This window comes from Anser anser (genome assembly GCF_964211835.1).
Source record: "Anser anser genome assembly, chromosome: 16".
In the NCBI taxonomy this organism is placed as follows: Eukaryota; Metazoa; Chordata; class Aves; order Anseriformes; family Anatidae; genus Anser; species Anser anser.
Window position 1 is genome coordinate 11,341,356 of NC_139737.1, and position 17,635 is coordinate 11,358,990.

Genomic DNA, 17,635 nt, shown 5'->3' on the forward strand with positions numbered 1-17,635 from the left:
CTCTCCTCTCGTATCTCTGGAAACCCTTCCTGCATCCCTGCTTGTGTATTTTGAACAGGATACTGCTCGGAAACCACAAAGCCCCAAGCATGTCAAACACCAACCCTTCAGTCAGACAAGTCTTTCCTCTGCTAATCTCGGGCCTGTTTTAAAAGATGTTGGAGCCAAAAAATGAAACTACCAGTCAGAGGTGTGGCAGAGCTCGCCACACCTCACCCCTGCCGGCCTGATGTCCCAGCTTTGGTGGCCCCTTTCTCATGGAGTCCCACCAGCTCCAGGAGCTAAAAGGTTAAACAGGCTCATTTCCCACTCAAAAGCCACCTGAGCCAGCAGCATCCTGCCCTTGGAAGACACAACAGCAAGTGCAAACCTCCCTTGCCAAGCTGTGGCTGCCCCCTGGGCCAGCCTGCTGGCATGGCTTCATCGGGGGCAAATGCAGCAGGAAGAGGCAGCGAGGTGGGAGCTGGGAAGGGAGGACCATGGCCTCTGACCTCTGGCTTATGTAAGATGATGAAAAAGCTGACAAGATAACCACTAATCCCCATCATTTCCGTTGTCCTTGGACTCCAGTGCACCAGTTGCCTTTGAGGAATTGCACCTTCCAAGAGCACACATGTCCATTAGCTCCAGCCATGACCCGGCCAAAGGACACAACTCACCAGCCATCCACCCCAGCACATGCTTTCTGGCAAGAAGTAGACCAAGAAAACCTCGGACTGATCAGAGGAAGTTAAGGAGCTTGGGATGAGGTATCAAGGCAGGACAGTATGGCATGGAGCCACTCTGAGCATCGCTGCTTGGAGGGCATCTGGACTACGTGAGATGAGGTCTGTGTTGGTACAGTCTCCAGTATCAGCAAGAACTTTGTCACTGGTTCCAATAAAACAGATTCAGCCCTTAACCCACCTCTAATATGTCTGTTTCTTATAGCCAGATGAATAATGAACAGATATAAATTACAAAGAATTTGTCTGATGATGGCAAGGAGAGAAAAAGATGAATAATTTATTTGATGGATATTATTCATCCATCTCTATAGCCAGCCAAGTAATGAAAACATTTGTTCACAAATCACTTTGTTGACGGTTGAAAAGTTTGTAAAATAAATTATTCATAACTATGATTTGACTCCCTAAAAGCCCAAAAAGGATGGCTGACCTTGAAGTGGAGGAAGGTGTATCAGTACTGCACCTGTTCTAGACCTACCTTGTGCCTACCATCTCCGTGGTTACTTTGGACAGTGGGAAATGGGACCTTCATTTTTACAAGACAGCCCCAGAACTGGACAGTAATGTATCATATGGCCATGCTTAGAGGATGAGCCTGAGCCTGTACCCCAGAATGTCCCTCCAAGGACCAGGCACTCTGTCACTTGGCAGCACAGCCAGGACTCTCCAGATCTCCACTCCAGCATTAACACGTCCCACGCACCCCAGTTAGTCTTCTGTCTTTGGACACCATCACTCCCCGCTGCTTCAGCCAGGCTTCCAGCTCATCCCAGCTAAAGGTCAGTAAAACATTGTGTGATGTTTTCTGATTAAGGCAAAAAGATGGCTCTTCCCACGAGCCCAGCTCCAGAGAATGCTGGAGTACCCATTCCTCCCTAAATAACCTCCTAGAAAGGCCTGAAAATAACATTTTATTTTATTTTTTTTCTGTCAGAGGACATACAACTGCCTTTTCAGATCTTTTCCACAGTTTATACCATTATCAGAGTTGCTTCCTCCATCCTGTCTTGCAATTTTCAGGTTGATGAAATAAGCCAAATGGCTCCATATTCCCTCTAAATAACATGAACTATATTCAAGCGAGGTTATAGCTGCCACAGATGAAAATATGATATTTATGTCCCCCTGAATTCTAGTCACTACTTTATGACCCCAGCTCCTCCAAAGAGGGCCACAAATCTACACAAAATCCCCAAGTGCAGGGTTTTGCATTTGGATCCTCTAAGATACCTAAAATTACATGAAGATGGACTGCTCCCTATTGACCATCCATATAGAGAGGCACAGAAACACACATTATTCCAACATGACTACTGAATAAATTGCCATCTGCTTTCGAGTAGCAGAAGAGAAAAAATTTCTATGGCCAAACCTCTGGAGCTGGTGAACCACAAAACTTGTCACGGTTCAATTCATCTCACAGAAATATCAAAACCACAGCTGCCCCTCTGAAATAGATACAGACTATTCATCCCCCTTTGGTGAATGAGACCAGGTTGATACTCAGGGTAAGCCAGGTTGCTTATGAGATTTTCAAGTCCTTTTGGGGAACTACAATGAGAACAACTCTGGACATATGGCATTTGCAAGGTATTCTCTCTTCCCAGAAGAGATGGTTATTGCAGAGGATGTGAAAATGAAAATTAAAATAGAAGCTCACGCAGGCTGAACAGATGGCTACCATTTCTTTGCAACAAAGACCCTGAAGTAGACCTACATTTGAGGGGAGAAAAGGGTGGAAGGGAATAGAGCAGTCTGGGATGACTTAGGACACCTGACCTCATGGACCTTCAGGTCCACTCCCCCGCAGAAGCTCAATAGTCACCAAAAGCAGAAGTGGCCGCAGGTGAGACACTGCTCTGCACCCACACTAGGGCAGGATTTGCACCACAGGACCTCAGCCAAACTCACAGCCCAGCCACAGACAACCAGCCATTTGTGCAGCCTAAAAACCCTGCTGGCTTCTGCTCCTCAGCACCCAAAGAGAGACCAGACAGTGGGGGCATCGCCAGCGCCACCTCCACTCCAAGGACCATCTTCCTCTTCCTCCTTCCTTGGCCAGGACATTGCCTCCAGGAAAGGGTTCCTCAGCTGACACAATCCCATGAGCGATTTCCATAGTCCACAACTACAGCCACAAAACTATCAAAGTTTCACTCCCCCAAAATAAAAGATAGTTGGGAATTTCTGACACTGAGCCTTGCCTGGGAGCAGAGTCTGGGCTGAGATACAACAGAAGGCCACACAAGCACAGGTCCAGGGGTGCGCTCAGCACGGTGACACAGGGGCTCAGACACACAAGCAAGAAGAGCCAGCCAGAGCCTCACTGTGGGGGTCATTTTCCCCATTCTAAAAGCAGTAATCTCTTTTTTTTGAGTCTCTTATAAATGGACTTCAGGAAAAAAAAATCTTTCCAGTGAGCATGCCTGTCTGAGCACACAAGGACTACAGAAGAGATGAAAAGCTCCACCACAACCACTCACCTAATTAGTTTTCATCACCATCTCCTTAATAACTGGTCCAGTGCCTCCTGTTGGTTGCCATTGAACCCTCACAGATTCCTGCCAGGCCAGAAATATATGAATTTGAACTACCTGGCTCTGTTAGCAAGTTGTTTCTTTGTTTTGTGTTGGTTGGTTTGTTTTTAAAGACAGCTCAGAGGCCAGATAGACCCAGATGAGTCAAACGTCCTCACACCCTGCACTGAGTTTTGCTAAAGTGAGAAAAAGTATCTGCCTTATGGTACCTGCCAAATGGCGTCCTCAGCTCAGGGCCGTTTCGGAGAGTTTCTTTTGCCGGGAACCAGACAAGAGAGCAGGCATCAAATGAGGTCAGGCTAATGTGTCACAGGGGCTTTGCTGGGATGAGCAGGGTGGGCACTGCTGTCCTCACACAGGTCACCCGTGTCACCTCCTGGTGTCCAGACACCTCCCTGATCAGGGCTGGAGGCAGCAGCAGTCCTGCAGCTCCATCTAGTGCGCTGTGCCTGGGCCATGGCCAGCACCCAGAGCTCATCCCCGTCCCCCAGGTTTCGGGCTCCTAGGGCCCCGGGATGCCTTGTGTGTGTCTCACGGCTCTCAAAATCATCACCTTTCCAGCTATCACCACCGCAGAGGACACCACATACCTGCCTCAGGTGCAATCTCCACCTCCAGGTACCAGGGCATCGCTTCATGAAGCATGCCTGAAGTCCTCCAAAAGGACTCGTAATTTCAAGGTCTGGTGTCACATCTCCAAAGACTTCCAGCACATTGGAGGTGGAAAATCTGTTCCCCTTTAAAAAATCCCTTGCTGCAGTCAGCAGACAGGGAGCCTGCAACATGGGCGCAACAGGGCTGTGGGCTCCAGCTTGTGTTTTAACCATTAATGCCAAAAAAAAAAAAAAATGGAATGAAGGAAGAAGTAGGATGAGATGTTCCTCGGGGAAATGAATAAGAAAGTAAGACTTGGTACATGGTAGCACACTTTTACCCACCCCCAAACACAGAATCACAGAATGGTTTGGGTGGGAAGGGCCCTTAAGGCCCACCCAGGGCCACCCCCTGCCCCCAGCCCAGGCTGCCCCCAGCCCCACCCAGCCTGGCCTCGGGCACCCCCAGGGATGGGGCACCCCCAGCTCCTGGGGCAGCCTGGGCAGGGCCTCGCCGCCCTCAGAGGGAAGGATTTCCTCCTCACATCTAAGCTGAGCCTGCCCTCTTCTAGTGTAACGCCATCCCCCCCGGCCTGTCCCTACCCCCTGGCAGGGTCCCTCCCCTCTCTCCTGCAGCCCCTCAGGCCCGGGCAGGCGCTGGGAGCTCTCCCGGGGCCTTCTCTGCCCCAGGCCCAGCGCCCCCAGCTCCCTCAGCCTGTCTTTGTAGGAGAGGGGCTCCAGCCCTCTGATCATCCTCGTGGCCTCCTCTGGACCCGCTCCAACAGGACCCTATCCTTCTCCTGTGGGGGTCCCAGAGCTGAACGCAGGGCTCCAGGAGGGGTCTCACGACTCACAAGGTTCCCAAAGCAGACCGCATCCTCCTCTGCTCAGCTCCCTCCTCCAGCCACAAAAGCAGGATTTGAATTGCCTCGCCAAGCTGACAAACGCCCTGGTTATTCGTCATCTGCCCTGGTGCCAATCACCATCCAGCTGTGGAGCTCTGGCTTGGGCTCTTCCAGATATAAATACTGATATATAAACCCTTAAATAAATTCATGAATGATTAGCAGAAATAATTGTTTTCTTTTTTTTCATCATTCATTATAGAAAGCTACAAAATGACTTTCATTTATTAATGGATGAGGCCCCGGTGCTAAACGAAGGTCACAGAGTGACTCGTGTCACGCTGCAGCGCTTTGGATCAATCTTTTATTAAGCATCTCCACAGTGCTTTTGGCTGCCGACTGCTCACTCAGCACGTGCTCGCACGGCTGGCAACTGCTCCTCTTTTAGCCTGGCCCAGAGCAGAGCAAGGGAAAGGGCTGGAGAGAAAAAGGTTGGAAATCTCCTATGCACACCACTTAGAGCAACTCCATGTTCAAAAATAAATCGAAGAGCAAACAAGCTTTGTCCCTGGGATAAAAGCCATGACTTTGCTGCGGGGCTGTGCTGGTCACGAGGCCCATCCCAGGGCATGGACACCCTTGGGTGAGCCCATCAGCCGCTGCTTTAACTCAGCACTGAGCCCCCGGTGCCTTACAACAGCCTCCTAAAACAACTTCTGTACATGCTTTTAGTTCGAGCATCTTCCGACTCGAACGCATCCGATTCATCTCCCTGCCATAAATGACCCCTTTATGATGGAGAGCGAGCTGTCGAAGCACAGCAGAATTGTTTTCTCCCTGCTATCATGATCAAGTTGCTTGGTATAAAATGCAGCTTAAAAGTGAATCCATAACGTTCCTGGCAATGCGAGGAAACTGCTATTACTGGGAGTAAAATGTAGCTAGTAACTCTGGGGTTTTTTTCTCCACTGAAACTGTAATTAATGTGGATCCTGTGTACTAAGTGCAGGGAGAAATACAGTCTTCACAGCAGTTAAAATGCATCTCATTAGCACTGAAACCACTGTATCGTCAAAATGCATTATGTTCAGCGAGGAAAAATTGCGTAATTGAATTTCCACCAAAGCACAGTTCATCTGCAGCAAATGGCATTGTGCTCGTCATGGAGCTCATCCTGGCTGCGACTGGAAATGAGGATTAATTAGGAAACCTGTTCATTACAAGCATAGATGTGCTGTGGTCAAACTGGGGGCAGCATGCCCAAATCCCAGCAAGGCAGAAAGGGGCCCAGGGACATCTCTTATTTGGGGAGAGCTGGAGGGGCTGCGGGGGGGCTGGTTTGGCCACACCTGTAGGAGCTCGTCCTGCGAGCCGGATGCATTAGTCAATTTTTTTTTGTCAGTGCAGTAAATGCTGGCAAAAAACTGCCAACAATTCACATGAAGGTGCCCCTTACCTGCATAAATCCTTCAGTAATAATTAATAAATGATTTACACAATTGCTCTTTCATTATTCTAGGCTGTATCGCTACAAGTGGCAGTGATTGTATAAATCATGTTGCGTACAGCATCTAACAAGTGTGCCGCCAGAGGTACAAATGCACGAGGTAATAAATTCTCCAAAGCTGAACATGCCAGGCTCTTCACCTCACTAAGAATAACTCATTGATCTGCAGCATTTTAATGGGCAAATTATTATTAATTTAAATAAATAGATTAAAAGCTTCTAAAGACAGGGCACTGCAGGGGAGACACTGGGAGCAGATGGGAGAGTAGCAGAGGGAGGAGCGGTGACGTTTCGGAGCCTGAGCACCTCTGCTTTCACCCCATAGTCCTTCAGCCAGCTCAGAAGAGTGCAGAGCTGATCTAACCCACTGCTTCGCCACAGCATCTTCAGTGAGTCCAGGCACTGGGGCATGAATGGGCAGCAAGAGCGATTAAATGCATTTTATATCACTGTTACGTATCTTCCCATTTTGCTTTGTTTTTCACATTACACCAGAGTCCTGGTATGTCTGTCCTTCCTCTCAGCAGCACGACGGTCACGCTGAGAAAACCAGACAGCAAACTAGAATCCTGCCTGTGGCCCTTGCTTTGGGCCATCCGTGCACCTTTGGAGCTGCTGGAAGCAATCCATCGCCCTCACCCTTTGCAAAGCCAGGAGCTGCTGTGGGGCCACGTTAAGCAGCCACTTGGGTGAATTTTGCTGGCTGGAGGTGCAAGGGATTCTGAGCTCCAGTTCCCCGAACCTGCAGGCATGGTCCCCTCCGATGTGGCCAAGCACAAGCCATTACTTCTGTTCTTCAAAGCCCATTGTTCAGCTCTAACGAGAAAATAACTTTAATTAAGGAAATTAAAAATTTATTTGCATTTGAATTTTAAGTAGACCTTAATGGGAAACCACTGCGGGGAGCCCTCCGGCAGCAGTCACGGGGCTGGGTAAGGAAGAGGAGAAGGAGGAGGAGGAGAAGGAGGAGGAAGGCACAGCTGCCTTGCCCTGCCATCTCCACCCCGATGCACAACCCACAGCTCACGCCACCCGCCCAGAGCCCTCCCCAGCCCCCAGAACTGCCTGACAATGGCAGACGGGGACACGGCCACCCCTGTGACAGTGGCACCGACCTGGGGAGGCCCTGCCTGTGGCAGCAGGTGGCCTTCCCACCCCCCTGGGTCTTGATTTCAGTTAGACGTGGCGCGTGCTGAATGCACCGAGGCTGCCCGCCGCTCCCAGGCCGACCTGGCCGGAGGAGGAGATGCATTTCCCAAGGCGAGGGAAAGGTCCCCAGGGTGCTGGTGAGCAGTGCAGCACTGATGTTTGTGGATGCTCCTGCATCTCTTGTCCACTGATGCTCCTCCAGCTGCTGTCTGAAGGCAGTTTGCTCGTTAAGCACTTACCACTCTCCCATGACCTCACACACCGGCTGCTGTCAGGATTTCCCAGCACGTCACCGCCAACCAGCACCCCCCTGCCCCAGCTATGGAAGCCTCCTGCTAATTGCAGGTGGGCAAAACAACCAAAAACAGGGCTTGGAACAACGCTGCCCTTGGTGCTGAGGTGCCACCAACGACCAGGCAGCTCAGCTGAACAACGAGGACAAGGCGAGATGGCTTCGGGGCAAAAAGAAAACGCTTCTCATCTCATCTCCTTGCGGCTGAGGCAGCCTGGAGGGCAGCGCAATGCAAGGCGATGGTTTAGTGCATCTGGATAATGGTCTTGTTGAAAACACCCACTAATTAGTTAAGTGGTACCCAGTGTTATTAATTCGGCAGCTCTGCCATCAGCAATTTATTTGTAATAATAGTATTCCCTCTGTAACAGCATTAATCAAAATGGATTTATTAAGAAATTAAGAGGGAAGGGACATTACCTCCCTCGGGAGCACCGTTTGGCACCGGCTCTCCTCACGGCGCAGATTTCTGTTGTTTCAGTTCTTTGTGTCACGTCCAACATTTCCTCCCGACATTCACACCAAGCGGAAGGGCACCACCGGGTCTTTTTTTCCAAAAAAAAACCTTCTCCCCCAGACAGAGCTCCGGCTGCGCCGCAGGTGCCTGGGGCGGGGAAGGTGCGAGGCGCGCAGCCTGCCTTTCCCTCTCTCCTCATGTTTGCCGCGTTTTGGTTCTAATTCATTAAGTATGAGTTGCAGCCTGAGTAATTACATTTGTCTTAATTAGCGTGTATTGCCACACACCGCCGCACTGAAGAGACTTCTGTTCCGTGACTAGCACCGCGCCGTGGATGCAGCCCCGCATCTCCAGCACGTGGCCCGCCGCTGCCGGGCTGCTGGCAGCTGGCTGATTAAACAGGTAAATGCTTCCTGCACCTGTGCCCAGAACTAAGTTATAAAGTTAGGGCAAAGCAAGGATGTCGTTTTTACTATTTTACCCTGTTTTTTTGGAGCCTCCCCCATAGCAGAAGCTGTTCTGCTCCACCGGGGTGTTACAGGAGAGAGACCTGGAGAGGCTGCAGGCGGGTGGATGAGAGTCCTTAAAGCTTTTAGGGTGATGGTTTCAAATGAGACCATGAGGTCCTGGTTTGCAGCTGCCGATGAAGCCAGAGCTGCAGGGTAAAGGCTTTTCCAGCAACTCTCCCTGTGCTGAGAAGCCACCATGGGCTGTGGAGGGGCTGGAGAGGGGGCAAGGGGGTGTGGGGGGTGGGTAATCAAAGGAGCAGAGATCAGGAGGATCACTGGTGGTACTCAACATCCTACCAAGCAGCACAATGGGACTTTAACAAGAATTAATTATATTATTATGATTAAATTATACTATATCTGCTCTCTTGAGAACCCACCTGAGGCACAGAAAGGGGTGGGCCTGTCAGAGCGGGGCCAGAGGAGGCTGTGAGGATGCTCTGAGGGCTGGGGCTTAAACTAAAAGAAGGTTTGGGTTGGATGTAAGGAGGAAATCCTTCCCTCTGAGGGCGGCGAGGCCCTGCCCAGGCTGCCCCAGGAGCTGTGGGTGCCCCATCCCTGGGGGTGCCCGAGGCCAGGCTGGATGGGGCTGAGGGCCCTGCCCATGGCAGGGGGTGGCACTGGATGGGCTTTGAGGTCCCTTCCCACCCGAACCGTTCTGTGACCTGTGACATGATTCGCTACCTGTGCTGTAGATAAGCAGTGCGAGGAAGGATCCGTCCCACTGTGACAGAACAGAGGCAGGGCTGTCACTCTCCGTGGGCCGGATCTGTGTCATGCCATGAAAATGAACGCCGTGTCCAGGCCAAACCACAGATGCCAACTATCCCCAGCTCCCACGGATCTCCACCACTTATATCTAGGGCTGGGGCTGTGCTAACACCGCGTGGAAGAGCATTATTCCTCCAGCAAGACTGGGGGATGGCAGGGATCGGGCATTCAGAGCGTGGACGGGGTGCAGGGAAGACAGCAACATGATTCGCACTGAGCTTGCTTTTGGTCTCAGAGCTGCTTATTGAGTTTCAGATTTCCCAGGCAGCTAGCTTTGGGGCTGAGCACAGGACTGCTGCTGTTAAAAATGAGCTGCCAGGCACTGCCAACAAGTCAGTGACTTTATGAAGTCGTTAACCAGTCAATTGAGATCAGCTTTCTCTTCCCCTGCCACCCTGCTGCCATCCATCCATCACTCCCGGCTCAGCACATCCATCTCGGTGCCCCCGTGCTGGTCCCTTGGGTGCGCTGCAGCAGGATTCGGGTTGGGTGAAGACGCTGCGGATGCGGTAGATGAGAAATCCTGTTGCCTCACTGTATAAAAAGCACATTTTTTGATGGAGATGGGTGACTTTAGCCCCCGTGTTGCTGACAAACAGAAAGCACGACTAGAGGCAGGCGTGGTTCATGCTTGAGCATTGCTGTCCCCAGGCTTCCCGCAGCCCAGCGCTGCCGGGGACGGAGCAGCTCCCACACTGGGCAGGGCGCGAGGGGCTGGTCGGAGACATAACACCAGCAAAGCTCCAGCTCTGCCCCACTCAGTCCCGCGGAGCCGTGCCGAGGCAGCTCCACCCGCAGCGCGGTCGCCTTCCCTGCGTTGGGACACACGGTGTGGCACGGGGTGGCCGTCCGGGAGATTTGCTGTGGCACCCCGGGGACACCGCTTTCCCAAGAGCAGAGCTGGGATGGGTCTTTCCCACTCAAGTGCTGGGATTTTACCTCCTGGACTCAGGCACTGGCCCGGCTCTACCCACCGGGCTGCAGAGCCATGTTCCAAAAGGACACAGCCACTCATGGCACTCCCGGTACCCGAGGGACAAGAAGCAGGGTCTGAACGCTGGCTGGTGGTGAACTTTTGTTGAATGAGACATCAGCTCAGCACAAGCACCATGCGCCCATCGCCACCTTGTGCATAAGCAGAGACAAGTGAAGACCTTCTCCTTGTCCTGCCCCAACCCCCTGGTCCAAAGCTCCAGACGTCAGCCTGGAACCAGCTCTCCGTGCCCACAGCGTCACCGCGCTCACCGAGCCCCCGATGCGCAGCGAGGATCTTCCCCTGGACCCCCATCCATCCAGGGGACACGAGGAGATGATGCAGCACCGACCGCACATGCTGAAATGAAGGCAAGCGATGAAAGCGGTGGGTGTGGGAGGGTTCGGCACGCTCACCAAAACCCAGTGCCAAAAAACCTCCCGGCACAGATATCAAAGCAAAACTCTCGCCACTCACCAGACTGAGCGATGCTACCTCTGGCTGTGCTCCGGCGCAGCACCGCTCCGTGCCACCCAGGGTGTCCCTCTGGGGGACATCGGGGTTGTCCGGGGGTCTGCAAGCTGCCACTCATCCCCTGTGAGTTTAACTTGGTGTTCTTCTCTCTTGGCTGCCACCCAGGGCACCGAGATGGCACCAAGCACACTGCAGACAAAATGAAGTTCTCTGCGATGGCACCAGCGGGATTATGAGAGCTTTGTCAATATTTGCCCAGGATGGAGGTGAAACTGAACCGAGTGAGGCTAAGAAATAATGTCAGATATTGGATTGTAAAGTGCAGTTGATAGCCCACAGTGGCAGCTGTTGAGGTATTACCAGCTGCTGAGCTGAAAAGTCTTTTTTTTTTCCCTTTTCCTCCCTTCCTTTGTATTTTAACTTCAGGTAAATTGATCGCGAATTACACATTGTACAGCCACAGAGCTGGCTGGTACAGAAAACTGGCAACCTATAATAGGCTCAGCAGGGCGAGCTAATCCGCACGCTTGTTTCATGCTAATGAAGGGAAAAGCAGCAGCCGGGGCCGCTGTGGCTCGACGCTGCCCGCTCGGCCCTCCCAGCCCGCCGGGAAGAAGGCAGAGGAGCCACGGAAGCAGCACGTGAGAATCCCAGGCCTGAATTTAAATATTGCCATACTAAAATTGACCTTGGGTGGTGAAAAACTTGCTTAAACCTCTGCCACGGTTGTTCTGCACAGCCTTAAACCACGACTTTAGTGGTGCTCTTGCTGTCTTTGCTCGTGGGATAGGGCTCGCCGTGACGCTCCATCAGGGCTGGCTGGCTGTGGTGTGACACAGAGCTACACCGCTTTGAGGCCATCTGACGAATTTCCATTCAGATATCCATAAAAATAAAATAAAGGTGGTGCATCCTTCCACTGAGCTGCCCAGGGGTGGCAGACGTCCCACGCCGTCCCGCAGCAGACGTGCTGTGCACACCCACGAGCTGGGGGCCATCCGCCCGTCCATCGCCAACCTCTCACCCTGCCCTCCCCGCATCCCCGCAGGCTGTCCCTGCTGACCTGGGACCCCTTCGCTCCCAGGGCCAGGAGAACAACCCCGGGTGACCCCTCCCCGGGCACTGGCACCCCTCAGAGCCTCCCGGGAGGCGGCAGGGCTGCTGCCAGCAGCTGAGCCTCGAGGCCATCGCCACACCGGGTTCCCACCCACCAGCTGGGTGCCACGTATCATTTCTGTGCGAAATTATGACAATTATCCCAAACATTTTTGTAAACAATTAGCGAAAAAATTAACGCAGAAGTCAGATTTAATTATCATATCAAACCCAGCGTTAGTTAAGAAGCAGTGACAGACGGCTCTGCCGCCCTGTCTCCCCTCCTCAGACCCCTCCTGGGGCTGCAGGACACGCGTCCCATCGCAGGGCTTTAGCGCCCGCTCTGTGCCTGCAGGCAGCAGACGAAGGGTGAAAAAATCCCACCAGGGTGACACGGGACACCTGCAGAGCTCCGGTGTCCTGCACGGTGTCTCCCATGCTCGTTTGGGTTGGACACTCCAAGAAATGGCCCACACCACAGCCCCAGCACCACAAGCAGCGCAGCTCCGTGCTTCAGACCTGCAGGGACCCAGCCCCCGGGGGCAGGAGCGGGGCTCTGGGTGCCTGGGCTGCCACCGAGGGCTCACCTGTGAAGCCTGAGAACGGGAAACATCCGACACCTTGAAGACATCCCAGAGCCCCGCCGGGGCTGTGTGTGCCGAGAGCCGAGTCCTGCCGTGACCGGGCATCTGCCGAAGTGTCACCGAGGCAAAGAGCACCCCCGAGCCGCTGGGTCCCACGTTCGGTGCATAACGAGCCCCCAGGAGGGGGCTCCTGTGCTGCCTCCTCACCTGTGCTGGTTTCCCCACCTGTGAGGCAGATTCACTGGCATCAGCCATGTCAATCATACCGACAAGCCTGATCCCCCCCCTGCCATCAACCACCCACTGAGGCACCCCAGAACAGCAAGAACGAGGGCTCAGGGCAGGACCCCAGCTAGTTCCCAAAATCTAGGGCCAGAAACCCTCTTAATCCACAACTGATGCTGCAGCTGGTGTGTATTTAGTGACAAACACAGAGCGCAGCCCCCTGGGAGACCCCAGCCCAGCAGGGGCACGTCCTCACCTCCGTCCCCACGGTGCTGACCCCACGCCATGGACGAGGCCACAGAGCACGTCCCTTCCTCCCGAGGCTCCCCAGCAAACCAGCGCGCACCCCCCTCCTGCCCCGCTGCCCAGCACAGCACCTCCCGGGGCTGTGCGACCGCCCAGCTCTGCGCGGGTCCCCTCCCCGCACCTGCACAGTGATCGCATCCGTCACATCTCTGATCTTCTTTCCCCTCAGAGCTGGACCAGCGCTGGTTTTGCACCTACGGTGGTGGAGGGAGATGGAAACCCCCCACGGCATTTTCCTCTGCTGGCCAGCGCTCCCGGACCGGCCGTCCCCAGGAGTCTTCCGTGGCCACACTGCGTCCCCCCAGAACACCCCAGGGGATACAGGGCCCCACCGCCACTCCTTCCCCACGCTGCTCCCGCAGCTGGATCTGAGAAAGCGCAAAACCGGGCTCCACAATGCCCAGTGCGCCCCAGGGAAATGCTCCTGGAGAGGCAGGTAACACCTCCACGGTCGCTGGCCGCTCTGCCAGGTGCCTGCAGTGTCCCCAAGCCACCCATGGGCAGCAGTGCTGTCCCCACCACCCACAGGGACATGGGAGCGGGTGGGAGCCGCGATGCCCAAGCTCCCCTGATGCGGCCCCGGCGGTTTCCCAGGCCTGATATCAGCCTTGGAGGAAAAGGGAGATGAAAACGAAAAGCAAAGGAGGAAAAAATGTTTTTTGTGAACGGTTGGCAGCCAGCAATCCCTCCCGGCACTCACCGTGCTTAAAAAACATCGCTCCTTAATTCAGAGGAATTTAATGCAGCTCAGGAGAGGGGGAGAGAGGCTGGTTTGTGCTCGCAGGCCTTGCCGGGAGGTGCTTCTGGACATGCGCCGGCAGCCCCGGGGTGCCTCAGCTCCCACCGCTGGGCAGAGACGTGCAGGTGGAGCTGCGCTGCTGCACGTCTGCCTGTCTGGAGATGCAGCTTTGCCTCCAAGCGTTCAAGCACGATATTGCACTCTGATGCGACCGGAGCTGCTCCTCCTGTGCAACCGTGCTGCTGAGTTGTGTTCCCACAGGCTCTGCAGGAAGCTAAGCAAGGAGGGGGGGACGTGTGTGCACCCTTGTGCGTGCATGTGTGTGTGCAAGCACCGGAACGACACAGCCCAGGCCCTGGTGCCTGGGACACCCTCGGGCCAGGACGCTGCTGCCCAGAGCCCCGCAGAAGCCTTGGTCCCACCTAACCCCAAAGCGCCGTCCCTCTCATGCCAGCACTCGCGGCCCCAGGACCAGCTGTTCCCACGGCAGGGGCCAGAGCTGCTCGTTTTAGAAAGCTCGGCATGGAGGGGACTCAATGAATCTTTTAGGTTGGAAAAGACTTGCAAGATCACATCCAACCATCAGCGTGACCAAGAAGCTTAATGGTGTTTTGTACCTATTGCTCGTACCAGTACTCCTAAGAGAAGTGTATTTATATCTTCATCTAGGTGTCTCTCTCTTGCTTCCAATACCCTTATTAAATCACGAGCAAGTTTGTAAACTTTTGGAGCACATTTCTAAATCAGAACAAAAGGTCCCGAGGTGGAAGGGTCCCCCACGGATCACGGAGTCCAGGCCCTGGCTCCCTACAGCACCAACCCAAAATCAGACCCACGGGACAGCTGACGAGGGATGCTCGTGGCCACAGCTCTGGGACAAGGCATGGAAGGACCTCGCGGGGCTCCCAGCGCACAGGTGAGACAAGGGGAAACCTCCGGTAAGGTCCCAAAACGCAGCCTCAAAGCCCTGCTCGCTGCCAGCTCCGGGCTGGGACAGAGCTGAAAAGCCCAAAGGGAGGGGTGGGAGGCTGCTGGGAGCCACAGGAAGGCATCGCTCAGAGTTAATGGCCCTTTGTGTTTGAAAATTAAATCAGGAGAGCTCCTTTATATGCCACAGGGCTGAGAGTAAGCTGAACAGGAGCAGGATTTAGAGGAAGGAGAGCTTTCCAGATGAACAGAGCACAATTTTGTCATAAGAACCAAAATAATGATAAAAATAACTAGCAGGGGAGAAAGGGAGCTGTGAGCACAGCATACAAATGTCAAACTCCAGATCCTCTGAGCAGAGCCCTAATAAAAGGGTTTAACCTATTACATCGATTAGCGGCATTACACCTCTTCACCGAGAACAAACCCAATCTCACAGACAGGCTCATTTCATAAACACGCTGCCTGCGGAGTCTTGAAATAGGCCGGTGACTTTTAATGAAAGGGCTGAGACTTAAACACATGCCTGCAAGGGGAGCAGAGGAGTCACAGCCAGTGATGGCATCTCTGGGGATGGAGGGACGTGGCCATGGCACTGCCCCTGTCCCCGTGCGGTGCTACAGGGGCTGGCACCAGCACCCCCAGGGAGACAGGGCCAAGGGGCTCTGCCCACGCTGGGGAAGGGGGTGGCAGGAGCTCTGGGGACGTACCCAAGATGGCCTGGGATGGGAGAGCGAGAGGTGGGGAACGCTTCAGACAGGGAAAAGGAGTGACATTCGGACGGGAGCGACGCAGGCCCGGCTGGGACAGCCCCTCAGCACCTTCCTTGGTTGCAGTTATCCAATCTGGAAAAGCTCCCCAGGGCCAAGACGCCCCGCACTTCGCTGCTCTGGGCAGACACCGGCAGGAGGTACGCAGGGAAAGGAAAATGCCCAGGAAAATGCCTGGCATCAGGCGGGGAGCAAGCGCACCGTGCTCCCCGCTGCCCCCTTCTCCCTGCCCGGTCTCAGCCCCTCTTCGCTGCCTGCCCGACGCCAGCCTCTTCTCCCACGGCGGCTGCCAGCGCTGCCCTGCTGGCCAAGCAGACAGGGGTCTGAACACTTTTTCTGGAGAAGCAGCGCTTTTCCCTCACAAGTCCTCAGTGTTTCAAGTACCAAGGAGTAAATTATATTCTGCAGTGAGCGCACTGCCCCCCGCTGCACCCCAGGGTGGCTCCCGGAGGGCTCCGTGCTTGGCTGCCCCCACAGGACGCATCGAGGGGCTCCTGTTGTGCCTGGAGCTGTGCGCCAGGGCCATCGCTCCTCTTGGGTCTTTATTGTCCTCACCAGGGAAGCCCCATAAAGGGCTTCCCAAGAGCCCATTACTAGCATGCATTAACTGCTTACAACCCATCAATTAAGCAACCAGGAAGTTCTTTGCCACAGCAGTGCTTAATGGAGTCCTCCTTTCCTCCTCCTATTTAACTGTGATAACCTTCAGTCCAATGTTAAGTGGCTGCATCTTAAGATATTCCCAGAAAGAGTGCCTGCTGGAGACAAGGCCAGGAAAGGCACAAAGAAAAGCCCTTTACCCATCTAGAAAATGAAAGATCCAATGATACTAAAACCTAATTTCATTCCCATAAAGCAGCGATGGGCTGAGCAATGGATCTCATTGCTCCTGGGAGGGAACAGTGCCACCTGCTGTACCGACACAAGTGCTCTCGGGGCAGGATAAGTGCTGAGGTTTACAGACAGAGCTGCTGGAAGCAAAGCCCTCGCAGCCACTCTCTGGTGCAGCTTCTGCAAGCGGTCTTTGTGCTGCTCACCCTGCTCTGAAGGTAGGAAGCAGATACTTGGTGTGCTCAACTCCTGAGCCTTTAAGCAGCCACAATGTTTAAGTAGCCACAACGCAGCGATTTTGTCCCCAACTCCCCTAACCCAAACACACAGCATAAATACAAAATGCTTCCCTGCCACACCTGGTGGAAGCACCGCACATCCCTAGGGTCAAAGTACAAATGCAAAGTCCCGGTTTCTCTACCTGCATAACAGAGATAACAGCCACCCCGCTGCAGAAGGTTGAGAGCATCGTAAGGGCAAAGCTGTGAGGAGGTCCACCAGCCTGGACTAGGTGTGTGCCCTACTTTAAATATGACAGTATCCAAGACACATGCAACAGTGACAAAGCTTGAACAACTTCTGTTGGAAAAAAAACAGGGTTAACCAAAATCTGAAAATATCCAGATCCCAGTTTTCTGCTTTAACAATTAACAGCATGGAAAATAGGAAAAATACCAACACATCTGCAAATTGAGGTGCCCAACGAGGGCAAGTTAATTGACCGTAGTTTGCTATCAGGAGACAGACTGCCTCTCCTAGGAAGGGAGACACCGGGCACTGGGTGCACAGCTGCAGAAAGCCTGCTCACCACTGAGAGCTGCTGCCTCCTGTGCTACATCTTGGTGTTCTTTACAGATAAGTTTTGCCCACAGAATGAGCCTAAGCAAGGCAGAACATTTTTACTCTAAGAATTTTTGCTACTCCCTGATATTATGCAAAATATCAAGGAATCCAGTGATATTCAAAGCAGAAAGAGTGATCAATCCTCATACGTGCTAATAAAGCGTACGATTAAGAAACTACTCTATCATTTCTCAAAAAAAAGTTAAAAGAAACAAGATTGTCCTAGCCATCTGGCTAAAAGTAAACAGGAATCTTGACGCTCTTTATTGCATTTTCTTGCTGTGCAAACCAGGCTCTTCCTTTAGTTGAAGCAATTGGCTAAATGAACAGGAAAGAAAACATGACCCAGGAAACAGCTGGGTTGCCAGGTGGTGCCTCTGTCACTTACAGGTTCTGAGCTTCTGCATCAGCAGCCTTAGAAGCATTAAGTGCTATGGGACTGCTTTTTCCTCTCCCAGCTAAACCTGAACATTTCTGCTA